Here is a 14,458-nt window from a genome sequence, read left to right as displayed (position 1 = left end):
TATATATATATATATAATATTAAAAAAAATCTATATATATAATATATAATAAAAATATAAACGCGCGTGCAAAATTTGTCGCTATAAATTGTCCAATATGTGTAAATGCACCTCTGGCCAGACCTGTGGCAAACCGCTTTGAAATTCTCTCGCCGTTCGTTTACCAGCGAGAATGTAAACGTCCAGGCGTGCCGGACTTAAATCGAAAACGCACTCCAACGAGGCGAGTTATATCGCTTCCTCGCTCGGCCGCGCGACTCGCCGCCTCCCTAGAGCAGCCAGTCCGTTCGCCTGATGAAGATAAAACGGGATAATTATAGAGCCTATCGGGGATCGCGGCGCAGCTAAATTTCGTCGGGGCACGCGAGACCGTCGAACGTTGGGCGCGGCAATAAAGGGAAAACCGGAGCTTCGGTGGCGGTGCGGCGCGCCGACGACGAAAAAGAGAGACCGAAGAGAGAAGAATAAACCTGCGGACGTGCACAGCCGAAATAAAAAGCATGGCCGAGAGAGCATAGAAATAGAGCGGGCGCGAAAGAAGCGAGAGACGCTTAATTTTTCATACGAAACGAGATAGCATCTGCGTTTGGCCGACCCGCGCGTGCTCCATGGCCTCGCTAATTATTTCTAACTCATTCTTTTTTCATCCGTTTTTCTCTGTTTCGTGACTGCCGGATGCTGCTGGCAGATGCGGTTGCCGTTGTTGCTGCTGCTGCTGCCATTACTGCTCTCGTAGCTCGTGTTCAAGACGGTCGCTGTCGCTGCTCGCAAACTTCACCCCCTCGCTAATCGTCCCATAGCACGCGAATTCCACTTTCCGTCCCACATCGTGTTTTCTCTCATTTTTCATTTTGTATTATCTATCGTATTTTATTCTAAAGAGAAAAGCTGAGCTAACCCGCAACACCCGCATTAAAATGATGCTATCATGGCTATGTCATGGATAGTCATTGAAGAAATCACGCCAAGTACTTATGAGACAGTTTAGTAGAAAATCGTTGCTCGAAAATAGCTGCATTCATCTGATATTTTGTACATTTTAAATACAAACTGATATTTTGTGAATTTGAATACAAATAATTTTTTATATTTATGAAAGTGTCTTTTACAATAATTTTTTATTGTAATAAGTATGTTACACTACTTTTAAGTTAAATCTATTTTAAAGATCCTATGCAATTAGAAAAGAATTAACAGATGCACACATTAATTTCTCGTCTCTCATGCAAACTTTGTCTTGTTTTATTTTCTCTTACGAGGAAAAAAGAAGTTTCGAAAAAGTTTCTTTGCCGTAAGAAAGAAACTATTGATTGTAAATCGCAGTTTCAGTAATTACCCTAACACAAGCTTTCGCCAGAGTGAGGCAGTATCGTCAAATTCTCGTTGGCTAAATGTAGCTCTAATAGCTTCTTCCACCTCTGATCTGTCGTATCCACTTTCTCTCTTTTTCCCGTCTTTTTCTTTCTCTACCGCGTTTATTCCTTTAGCTTTCGTGAAAAGGCACTCGACCAAGTGCGATCTCAGCACTTTCTAGTCGTTTCCCCCGGTGTTTCGACCTACTCGAGACGGAAACGAAATGTCCTCGATGGGTCAAGCACAAGTTTCGTCTTCTTGCTGAAAAAAAAAAGATCGAAGTACTATCAACTCGAAAATCTTAAACTGAGAAAAATGTTCTCGTACCAATAAGAAGTAAAAACAAGAAAAGATTTCTGACTATATGAAGCAGATTTCTGATAGTTGTATTATAATTGAATTTGTTGTCTCAATTAGAATGTTTAACAGATTTAACTATAAACGTCTAATTTGTTTTTTGATTGAATTTATCAGAATTTCAATTAAATGCAACAAGACTTGTTTCCAGTGTAATTTTATTCCGACGCACTGATAGCTTTGTTTATTGGCAACGCATCTCATTTGTATCTCTTATAAAATTATCTTTTTCTCATTTACTGTATAATATTTTTAATTTCAAAAATGCATCTGCAAATTGATTGTACCAATAGATTTTGCATACCAATGCGAAGAGAGAGAGAGAGAGAGAGAGAGAGAGAGAGAAAGAGAGAGAAATATTATTATTTAACACCCTAGAGAGTAATTTTTAGCTCCAATTTTTAATATTCACGAAATTCCTATCGCATGCTGATTAACGTTGAAAATGGCTCTAAATTCATTCTTTATTCTTGTATAAAATTATGACTATTGCTGCGATAAAATTATATTTCACGCTACATTTTTAAAACGTAAGAAAAATAATGAACTACGGTAGAATCGCGCAGCCTCGTCATCGAATAATAATCAGTAGGACGAAAGAACGCGTTCGATAATAACGGCTGAAGAACTTTTGACGATAATAGTACATTACGGGATCTACGTTCGATTTAATTTTCGCGATTTTTACTTCCGGGATGCTAATGGCACCAGTTTAAAAGTCGACCCCCACCGTCTTTATCGGTAACTTCTTTCATTATACGAATAGTTACGCTTGCATATTTTATATCTCCGACTTTTACTCCCAACCAACCTACTTTTTTTCTCACCAGTTCCGTACTTTGTTACCTCTTCGCCTTCCCGTTTCTCTTCCCTCTCGTAAAGCTCCTTTCGCGGAGAAGGTAAATTTAAGTCTCGATCTAACGACTCCGCGGGAAAATCTCGCGATCGTGGAGCAATCGAAGGCGTTCATTTCCGCCAAACGTGTGAAGCTGAGAACTATTTCGTGTCGCATTACGGGCGCGGTTTTCAAATCGCGGGATCGAACTCGCATCGGCGCTTTAATCGACGACAAAATCGATACGCTTGCCAATCCACGACCAAATAATTGACATTATATAAAGTATTCAGGTTGCAATCGCCGGGGTCGTTTAAGCCCGGCGCTCGTGCGGTAGTAATTTTCAATTCCGCGGGAAACGAAATGTCATAACGTTGTCACGCGAAACGACGTTAATGGTGAAACAAAGTGACGGGTTTAAAAGGGTGTAACGGAATGCAAAATTATCGGTGAATTTGTCAGAACTCAATTTAAAGCAATTTGCGCTTGCTCGTGCGCGAGCGCGCTTGACGTATTCCCACAAATAAACAACGAAGCTGAACGGATCGGATATTGCTCGAACAAGCTTATATATTACGTTTCTCTTCCGTACGTCTGTGTTACAATCGCCCCCTTTTGTGCTCAACGTTTGAATTAGCATTAATGATTTAAGTAAGGGCATTGCTTTTACAGATTATCGATAACTCGTATTATCTAATATAATAAAGACGGCCTATTAAAATTACAGCAAATGTACGAAGAAACGTAGTTAAAGGACACTCGATCAGTTCATACAGTGTGCCGTCGAGCATTATTTTCAGTTCATCGCGCAGAATTGCTTCATCCTGCATTATATTATACGTTTAAAATAGATTAACGAATATCGATCCGCAATGTAATTTTGTTACCGTCGTCGTCTGCCCAGGTTAAAATCGCTTGCCTGACTACAGGTACGATTTACGATCTTTCTAAATACGATTTACGTTAGCATTCACCGTAGTAACGAATATTAAAATAATCCCGAGATAGATGATGCCGAAATTAATTTCATCTAAATGGATCTCCGTTACGTACATATACATTACCGCAGCTTTTTCGACTTCCGCAGACCGACTGACACACGATATAAAACAGTCTAATGAAGATTCCGCTCATTAACATCTGACTAACGAGCACATTCCGACTGAAGAACCGTACGACAAGGGTATTAAGCTCGCTCAGCCTGCTCGTACGTCGTTGTATGTGTCTGATCTCACAATCGGATATTATTATTATTTCTTTTTTTTTTTTTGTTTTCCTTCATGCGGCGATTTTCAGCGCACCCGTCTCGTGGTTTATCCGTCGTAAAGCAAGCGTCTGCAGCTTCGTCCGTCGGCGGTGCAACGCGCCGGCAGGACGGACGATGTAATTAAAGGTGACACTGTCATTGCCGCGCCGGCAGAACACAGTCGTACAATTACGACGAATAAAATTTAACGAAGTGTGCATCACGCGCGCGGTGTCACTCGCGATTCGCGCACGTGGTTAATTAAGCTCGCTCGCTCTCGTCGGGAGACTCACCCCGGTAACTTGATCCGCGCGCGATTCCCAGTCCACCGAGGTATGTAAATCGAGTTCTGCCGTTTCCTATGGCCTGGATCGTATAATTTTCCACCCGTGTCCGGGATCAGAGAAAAATAGCGGGGTGGACGAGAGCAAGAGAGGGTAAGAGGGAAAGGGATAAGTGAAAGAGAGAGGAAAAACGGAACTCGGCGATCTCGTGTTCGCGAAGGTATTTTCGTTTCGGTGGGATTGCGGAGGCTTTAGTCCTCCGGATTATATTTCCATTACGCTGTTTGCCGAGTAAGTTACACTCTAATGTTACGCGATATATATATATATATATATATATATATATATATAATGCGAAGGATAATCCCTCTAAGAAAGGAACCGATTAACGACGAAACAATTCGCGCACGCGATAGTGGAACGTCTCTTTATTATACACGTTGGAGTCCCGCGATAAGTAAACCGTTCATTTCACGCCACGTGTATTATCCCGTTTTCTCATATATCGGAAGGGAAAATATATTTAATCCTCTGATGGGAATTTGCAAAATCCCCAATCGTAGAAAACAATCATCACGCGCGAGAATTCTCATTTTAAATCCCGCAGTACAGCACGCGTACACGCATTCCTTAACGACGCTTCTGTTAACAAATACATGTGTCAAATGCAGCTGCTCCGTTTTATCGACGAACGTGCCAAAACGAATCTGCCTGCGGTCCATCTTTTCGTCGTTCTCATTGGCATCGTGGTGCGGAAAATTCCGTTCGAGCTCCGCCAAACCGCCGGAATGTGCCGGAATGTGATCTTGTTACGAAGTTTAAAATGTAACGCTGACTGCCTGAATCCCGAAGGTCTAGCTTTCCTTTCTCCATCCTCTCTCTCTCTCTCTCTCTCTCTCTCTCTCTCTCTCAGGCATGCATTCTCGTTTCCAATTAATTCCTTTATTTTCTTTCAACCGCATTCCTCCACGAGACGTAGGTACGTAGATAGACGGAGGAGCGTCGGAGAAGCTCCGAATTAGCCTGGTAAATGTATTCCGAGCGTTATCGCCACAGTTGTATATATTCCAGACTGCTTCCGGTATAATAGCCTTCACGTCGCAAACGTTGTAGCCGACGAAGATATAAATCGACAAACTTACGGGTCACCGGTATAAGCTCAACTCTTCTGTAAATTTCGGAGCGACTCCGTTTGTCTCGGAAGAAAAATAATTTACGTTTTTCGCTTCAAATCCTTACCTCTCTCCGCCGTGTGCATGGCACTACCGCGTCTGTGTTTTTTCAGACTGGCTCCGCCAGCGCGAATTAATTTCTTCCCGTTTTTCCGGTCGCAGACTTTCTACAGATTTTCATTCTGATCGTGTCCCGGTCGAAAGCATTTCTGTTTTCCCATTTCAATTTTCTCGTCGCGTTTTGTTCGAGATACACGACACTTCAATTTCTTTCGCGCAAACGTGATTACGCAATTCATACATTCCGAGACGCAAACAGGTGTTTCGCGAATTCACGTAGTTTAGTTGTATCAAATCATGCAGCCCAAAGTCGATTGAACTTTCAGTGCTGTGTCAACTTCAAGTTGCGCAACTTGCATTAATTCTCTGTCATACTTGTAATATGAGTAGATAATATGAGTAACTAAATATAGGAGAATCCATATTTTAAATCAATATTTTAATCCATATTTTTTATTACGATCGGTAATAATAACAAAAAATTTATAATGTGCATAAATAGAGATTAAATATGAAGTCTTACGCTTAATTTTTATTTACGATATATTTGTGTTGTGTCTCACTTAACTTCAAGTTAAATTGCATAGAAAGAATTAAATTGTATATCTTTCAGATGTGTACATGTGATTAATAAATTAATTTTAACTGCTTCTGTAAATATAATTCCCAAGAGATATGTTTTATTTTTCGTGTAAGCAACGATTTGCCGGAAGCTAAGCTGCATCGCGCTATTTTCGCATTCCGGTGTAATTAGAAATAATACTTCCCAGCGCGGAGACCGCAACGGCGAGAGCAGCGTAATGTTGGAAGTGCACGGCGGCAAAAGAAGACCGAGAATGCAAAAGCGTGATACGTAAAATGTAAATTTCACGCATTCTTATTTTTTCTCGTCGCGGTAGCAACGCATAACACTTTTTGCGGACCGTACAATGCACCGGGCAAATTTGAATCTACGGCCGAACAGAACACGCGGGAATATACTTTAAACCCTTCGCATAATTACTCGTAACAGGATATAAACGGGAGCTCTAGTTGGTCCCAGTTATTTACGCCGAATCCAACTTTGGCCCACCGCGCGCTTCTCTCGCGTCCCTTGTATTTAATTCCCGCGAAAATTGTTGTATATGCGTCTAATTACTAGGCCGGATGACAAAAAGCGTTATCCTAGATGCGTGAAATTATCTATATTTGTCACACGCTTTTATGCGAGTAATAACTTATGCGAATACGCCGTATATATCCTAGCTAAATTTTCACAAATTTTCAAGCCGTTTAAGTATTAATGATACAATGATAAAGCAAATGCATAATAATGATTATCGTCACTCATTAAGTCCAAAGTTACCTCACTGATCCGTCATGTATGATGTAACGCTCATTGAGCAAATAAGAGGATAACATTTATAATGAAATTAAACGTATATAAAATTTCGATTAATCTTTTTTTTTCGTAATTATTTTCGCACTTGTTCGTTTTTCAATTTTGTTTTTTTTTTTTTTTTAATCGCTACGTATGAATTTTGCACTAACACGTAACTTGACTTGTTTTCATTTGCTATTTCGTGTTTCGTAACGAAGAGAATTGCAATGTCATGTAACGAGAAATAAAGAAAAAGAGAAAGGAAGGGAGTTTCCAGTTTTCAAAGAACCACTTTTGTCTGGCGCTGCCTTCCGTAACATTTCGTTGAATTTTTAGGGGTGCTCCGTGATTTGCAACGGATGCAAGAAATTTCATATTTCATGAGAGTCGGCACGCCGCTCGGTGTGCTAGCACCGTTCTGGCGCTTCTAAGGATAAAAATTTATCTCTCAAGATGCCTCGTCTACTTGTTGGTTTCCGACAAAATTTTTCTAAAATGCAAGAATATTATAGTTGAAATTTATGAAGCGCGATCACCAATCTTTGCTAGAAACAGGTACGGGTAAGTGAAAAGACACGGGCATTTTGCAAACGCTGTAGAATGAAGGGGGGAATCTGGCTATGGTCCAGAATAATCCCGAATTCCGTGGACGATGTCTATTCGCCGAGAGTAAAGTCATCCGTTCGACGACTTCTTTCCGTAAGTCGGTCATCCGACAATGCTAGCAGAGAATATATGATTTCGGAAGGACTACTGTGGAGAAAAAATTTTTACAAACATTACATTATTTATTTTGATTAGAGTTATTCTGGTTTATAATATTGAAGTTTATACAGCATATTATGCATGAACTTCAATGTTGTAAACTGGAAATTTTTTAATTGATGCTTCTAGAACATTTTTATGTACAAGTTAAATGATATTTAATTCTCCTATACGTACTACGTACTTTCTATAATAATGGTAGAATAAATAATAACGACGAATAATAATACTAATAGCAACAATGGCAAACAAGTAACATGTATATTACTATAATAATCGACTGAAAATGATATTGATACTGATTATAATAACAATGACCATGAACGCGTAAATTGAAATTTGTACTGTTATAGTAGACAAGCACAGTAAGCTATTAAAGTATGTTTGTCCAATGCCCGATAAACGTCCACACGCTAACCAAACGAGTAATATACGATTGTATTGATGTAATTTTAATTTGCGCAACCATTTTCTGTTAGAAAACGGACTTATTAGCATTGTTATCGCGACACAATTCTATTTATACGCTATCAATTACAATAACGTGGAAAAGCTCAAAAAGTCGAATGAAAACTAGTGATTTCGTATTGGAATTGATATTGCACGTTACTGTAGCATTGATAGGAATCGCTTTCATCAATAATGGAAATATAAGCACACTCGCATAAACATACAAAATATGCTCCGTATAAAACACGCATCACTATATCCTGGCTCATTCTAATTGTACACACGTATTGTTACGTGCAATATTATTTTCAGCCGATAAATTATATTACAATCAGAAATGCGAGATATATGAACTATATCTGCGATATAATAATACTTGCGAAAAATATTAACTGGACAAAAATTTAATTTTACACAGTGCGTATGAATAATCGCAATAATGTCTTCGCTTCTAAAATCATTTTCGAAAACTCATATTAATTGCCATGCAGAAATACATAATAATAAATTAACAATTTCGCATAATAAATTAATTAACAAAATAATTGTAATTCCCTGCGGATATTTCGATATTTAAATATCTAATTTTCTAAAATTTACATTTTATTTAAATTGCATGTATTCAACGAGCATCGATAATGACGATGACGGTTTTTACAGAGAACACTCTGAAATCCGCGAGGAGGACGGTCCGTCGGAAGTCGAATTAAGGATTATTGTGAGCGCATAGGATATCGTTGTATTACCAATAATAAACGCGGTATTACCAATATGGCTGTGCTCATAGTCAGCGAGTAATATGCGGTTGTTTACCGTGATCCCTCATTAAATATTCAAATGCATCGAGCGACGTCGGTCGGGCGATACCCTCCCTGTGTGACGGAACGATCAGTGGCGCGTACAGAATGTCGCACGAAAGCACTCGAAAACTTGCCCTCTCTCGTGGGTGAAAGCACTCGAAGAGTCGCGCAAGTACGTGAAATCGCACGATAATATAATATCGCCCTTCCTTGACAGGCGCGAAACTTAATCACGCGACCGGCGAGAGATTTTCTCTTCCTTCTTCTCTTTTTTCCCTCAAACCATTTTCGACACGCGAAGCGGCAGCAATATCGTTATGTCGTTGTAAGATGTCGATCCCCAAGGACCATGATGATCGGTGGACCGTGGTTTTTTCGGATTTTATAAGACGCCTTTACCACGTGACGCTCTTCACAACGTATAACGAAATCGCCAGTTTAAGGAAGCGACGCGAAACAGCGCCGGGTATTCGAATCTTCTCAGCTGCACCGAGGAATGTAATCTGGCGAATGCGAATTCTCGTGGAAAGTGGCTCATAGGTTTCGGGCTTTTACATCGCCTTCCTGTGTAATGGCTGTCTCCTGTACTAACTGTACAGCTCTCCATGCCGTTAAAAATATTAAACCCGAGGATAAAAAGCCTTTGTTAATAGCTCATGTGAACTCCCTCATAAATAATGGTAGAAGATAATATCACGATAAGGACGAAGTATCATCAAGTTGCTGCACGACTCAAATTAACAAATAAACGATTTGCTTAATAAATGTTTGCTTATGTTTCTCATCACGTTTGTGTTCATTAAGCTGCTTCTATTGATCGCCATAACAATTAACGTGACCTCATTGAGACATTATATAGGGGGAGACGTAAACCTACATTCGCTGTTAAATTAAAAATATATTAATCAATATTAATTAATATTGATTGTAATAAAAGTGAGATAGATTTTGCTCAACATTACTTATTTAAACAATGTATAATATATGATGTGCATTTAGACCAACGAAAATAAATCTAATTAAATATAAAAATTCTTATATTCGGAATCTTAGTGCTGAAATATTTTTCTGTGTGAATCTACATACATATCTGATTCTGCAAACATAAAATTATTTCGGTTTTGAAACGCCATTATGAACAAAAGCAGAGTAATATCACTTTATTAAATTGATAAGCAATTTAATAACTTGTTTAAAAATTCGCGTGAATTTCATATGTGCAAAGTTTATCAAATTCACTGGGGAGCCCAATATTTGTGGCGATTAATTTATTCCGCCTAGCTCGTGCGACATCAAAGGGGCTATAGCTTGTTATCACAGCGAAATAATCCATTTTTAACGTTGCTAACCGCCGCAACCTTGTTTCTCCCGTAGATGTCATTGCTGGCGAATGAACCCGTTCCTTTTTCCATTACAATCGCGGATTTCATTTTTGTTATTACTCCTCGTTGAGCCGCGTTTAACTCCGTTTACACTGTTGAAAACGGTCGGCCATTGTTTGCAGTCTATTCGTTCCTTTCCTGTCCCGTTTCAGTCTCTTTCCTTCTTTCTCGATACCGCCATTATCGCGGTAAACGGAAGGGTTATATGTACCTTGCCATCCATGGCGTTCTTATGCGAAGTAGTATAGTCAACTTGTTCCACGATGGTCTCTTTATAAATATCAGATGATTGAATTGTAGCTTTAACCCGCTTTTTTAAAAGAATAATTATCAATTAAAAGGCTTTATATATTATACACTTTTATCTCATTACACTTTTATATTATATATTATATACCGTTATTTACTTTTTTAATGCTGGGAAATGTAAAATATTAACATCTTTTGATGTAAAAAAAATTAATATGTAAATTAATATAATACTATTTTGACAATATTGGAAATCAAATAACGAAAAATAAAAAAAAATTATTTATTAGTAGTTGTGCACGATATAAATAAAATTTTTGTTCTAAAATTGAGACATTAGCATTAATGAGTGAATTATGTATGCATTGCTGTGCTGTGTCAATTGTCTTTTCTCAAAATTTTTTGAAAATAAATGTATGTGCTGTTACATAATTTAATTAAATTATTACAATTTATGTATCGATTATAGTTGCATTAATTATCGTATTATATACATATATTATCATGATTATTTTTTTATTCCGCTGATGCTAATCCAAATTCAGATTCGGATTAGTGCGGGTTTGACGGCGATAGAATTATTCATGTGGTTGTTGCACGAATGAGCATTAACATCTGATTGATCGACGAAACCTATCATTACGCTAGAAATACGAAACTCCTCATCAGTTACCTTTCTCATAAATGTTTCTCTTGCAACGGTGAGGTGCTGCGTTATCCTTGTCTGAAAGAATGACACGTGAAACGTGCCCAGCGTAACCAACTCTCTACGTTACTCTGCACATGAAAAATATCCGTACTGTTTTGAGTATATAGAACGTATAAATGTTTCATCGACAGAGCTTAACTTGGCAATGTATCTTATTTCTCTCTTTCTCTCTCGTAAAGAAATTAATAACAATCTATTGCAGTATAATTGCTGAAATTTATTTTACAACCGCGTAAAATTTACTGCGCAGGATTTGTTATTCTCAGAGCGCGCGATTGTAGCACACTTTCTAAAGCACGCATTCTAACTGCGGTATGCGACGAATTACGATTGTATATCGTTAATGCATTTAGTGCAAGCCCGTTCGAGCGTATTCGAAAAACGCTAACCCACGCGACAACGAACGCACTCGTGGCGCGGTAATTAATATTAATGCCGAGTTGCTTTCGGCTGAGTCAGCGACAGAACGTACCACCAGCTAACACGTGACGGCCCCGAACCGTCTCGACGCATCGAGCGCGACGGGTACCACGAGGGCAGAAAAGAATCGATAGTCATAAAGCACGCGAAAAACTACTGCTCGCTCGACGGAGGTGGAACGCCCTCCGTCTCCGGTTTCTGTATTTCCGCCGTAACACCTTCCTGCTTCTGTCTCTATCCCGACGGAATTGACTAGACTCTACACATCCGAACCAGCATCTCATATCTTGAAGCAGATGACGAAGAGAGAAGTAGGGAGAGAGAAAAGAATAAGGAGAACGTGAGGGAGAAGAGAGAATGCCCCGTGCACTCGAGGGTGAAATGCGCCCCGATGGCATTACAATGTGGATTGTATAACCTTATACTGGAGAGAGTCACACCTCCCTTACATGTAGATCCCTCTGTAGTTTCTACGTCCACGTCGAGCGAACACTGGGGGACTGCGAGGCAGTCACGCCATGAGTCGGAAGTGACCCCTTCCTCGAATCCCGCGCTCCGAACCCCATCGGGGGTCGTAAAGACAAAAATCGGGACTCTTATCACCGGACAAATTTATCACCGTAAGTACCGTGAACGTGTATGTGTTTGCGTTCGCGCGCGTGAACATGTGCGAAGGGCATAAACGAGACGAGGAGGTGACTTTATCCGACAATTGTCCAGCCGCGGGCAACAATTATCTTTCCTACGTTCCCGAGTTCGCTACTGACGACCAATGAAGATCGGAGATATATTAAAGATTATACGGGCCAATCTGATTAAAAACATTTTCTCGACCCGCAGAATTGTTAATAGATTTCTTATAGATCGTTTTCTCTTCCTGCAGAAATATCTACCTATTTCTTCTGACAATAGCTGTCCATTAACTCCCGCTTTTTTACAATGTCCACTTTCTCTAATCCGATTCCCTTTCCTCTTTATTGCTCCTTTTATTTTTCTCTTCATTTATTTCATGACATTGTAGCCTTTTATCTATCATTGTCGTTCTTCTTCCATCTTTTTTGGTTTTTTTTTCTCTTTATATATAATATTTAATTATATTCTCTTATAATTGCATAATTTTTCATAATTTTATAGACATTTATAAAGTATCAATCCTTGATGCACACTTCATTAGAAAAAGAGATAAAATAAAAAAATAAAATAAAAAAAGAAGGTAAAATAAGATAAAAATTTTAAAAGGTTCTTTGTAGACAAAATTCTCTCATATATGTAAGATTTAAACGATGATGTATAAAGCAACATGGTTTGGCAAGCTTTTGATCGTCAATGAGATCGTCTAATTGTGAATAAAAGATGATTAATAAGAGATTGATAAAGGATAACTGAAAAGGAGTTAATAAAGATTGAATGGCAAAGGTGAATAAAGCATGTTCGGAAGCAATTTCATCCGAAAAATTTTCTCGTCTTCCAGCTGAGAAGCTTTCGTTTTCATATATGTAGATGGTGCCATTTAAATTCCGAGAAGAGCAAAGCGTATGGCAATTCGTCAATGTCAAGGCAATGCGGCTGCAGTCGTGCATGTACGTATCTTGGCGGCGTGTAACGAAACAGCGATATTGAGTTTTGAAGTAGTTTAACCACAAAAGAAACTTTCTTAGATAGTGATGTGAAAAGAGAAAGAGAGAGAGAGAGAGAGAGAAATAAATAAATGGTGAGAATATCGATACATAATGTATCATTGTGGATTATAAAATACTAGAATAAGAAAATGCAATTAATCCATTTTATTTACATCTTACATTTCAAAACTTTGATCAAATATCCAGTAAAAAACATACAATTATATATTCTGAGTTCCTCAAAAGTCCATCGATTCAGATGGAGATTTAAGATACTTTGATATACTATCGAAAGCAATTAAGAAATAAGTTAGATTTTTTGAAAGATAAATCATTAAGATTATTAATTCTCTCCTTTGAGATGAGTGGATCTAATTTTGTTGAATTTTCCTTATCTTCACGGGCTTTTAATGGGAACTTTCCGTTATTTCGAGCAGAAGGCGGAAGCTCCGACGCGAGCGTTAGCATGGAGTTCACGTAGGAAGAGCTTTGAAAACTTATTCTCGCGGTACGTACGATTATTTCGTTGGTTCGTCGAAATAATCGTGCGGGAGCCGTTGTTAACGATCGTTGTTCTATCCACTTCCATCCGTGGCAAAACGCGAGTCCAGACATCAGTTTAAAGTCGCATCAGCTCGAACTTCCTGCGGTCGGATGTCTAATTATGCGCTCGTTTCCGCGACGAATAAAGGAGAAATAATTCTATAGATATCGCATTTCTCCCGTGGATACCTGTAATTAGAGAGCGAGGATCATATCGGGCGAGAACATACATTCAGCCGGCGCGCAGTTTATATCCACGTCAAAAAGAAATGTGAGCACCGTGGTTAATACCTCTGCTACCTGTAATAACGCGAACGATCGACATCTTGTATTTATTCTCATTCTCACGATATTACAGTGGTTATTTGCGCGAGTTTAAAACTCCGGGGATCTAAACGGAACTAGTGTCTTAGAGACGTAGTTATTTATGTTTTTATATAGATGAGATCAAAATGAGAATAGTAGAGCAATAATTTTATTTAGAAATTATCATCTGCGATTTACAGCTACCTATTGACAATTACGTGGAAAAAATGATTTTGCTAAAGTATTTCAAAATTTAGCTATGCACGCAGATTTGGTAATTTTATTGAACTATCAAAACATAGGAAACCTCTGACTGATTGCTAGAACGTCAAAACATTTTATAGCTCATCTTGCTTGAGAGAGTTTTTTCCATATAATTCTTTTAATGATCCAACAAAATTATTTTTAGATCTGTATCTTTTTTATTTATATTTACTTGATCAAACTTAAAAAATACAAACAATATCTATATACGGCTGTTCACAATAGACCGAGAGTGCTCGCTTTCCGTTGAATCTATCATTTGATATGCCTCCGAAATAATCACG

General features: G+C 38.5%; 1 protein-coding gene across 1 annotated transcript in view; it reads left to right on the top strand.

Annotated features, from left to right (window-relative positions):
• LOC108751693 (cell adhesion molecule 2-like) overlaps positions 1–14,458 on the top strand; it is a 92,552-nt gene that overhangs the window by 14,293 nt on the left and 63,801 nt on the right. The window lies entirely within an intron of this gene.

The sequence above is a fragment of the Trachymyrmex septentrionalis genome, unplaced genomic scaffold, assembly GCF_001594115.1.
Source record: "Trachymyrmex septentrionalis isolate Tsep2-gDNA-1 unplaced genomic scaffold, Tsep1.0 scaffold51, whole genome shotgun sequence".
Taxonomy (NCBI): Eukaryota; Metazoa; Arthropoda; class Insecta; order Hymenoptera; family Formicidae; genus Trachymyrmex; species Trachymyrmex septentrionalis.
This window is presented reverse-complemented; position numbering and strand designations above follow the sequence as displayed.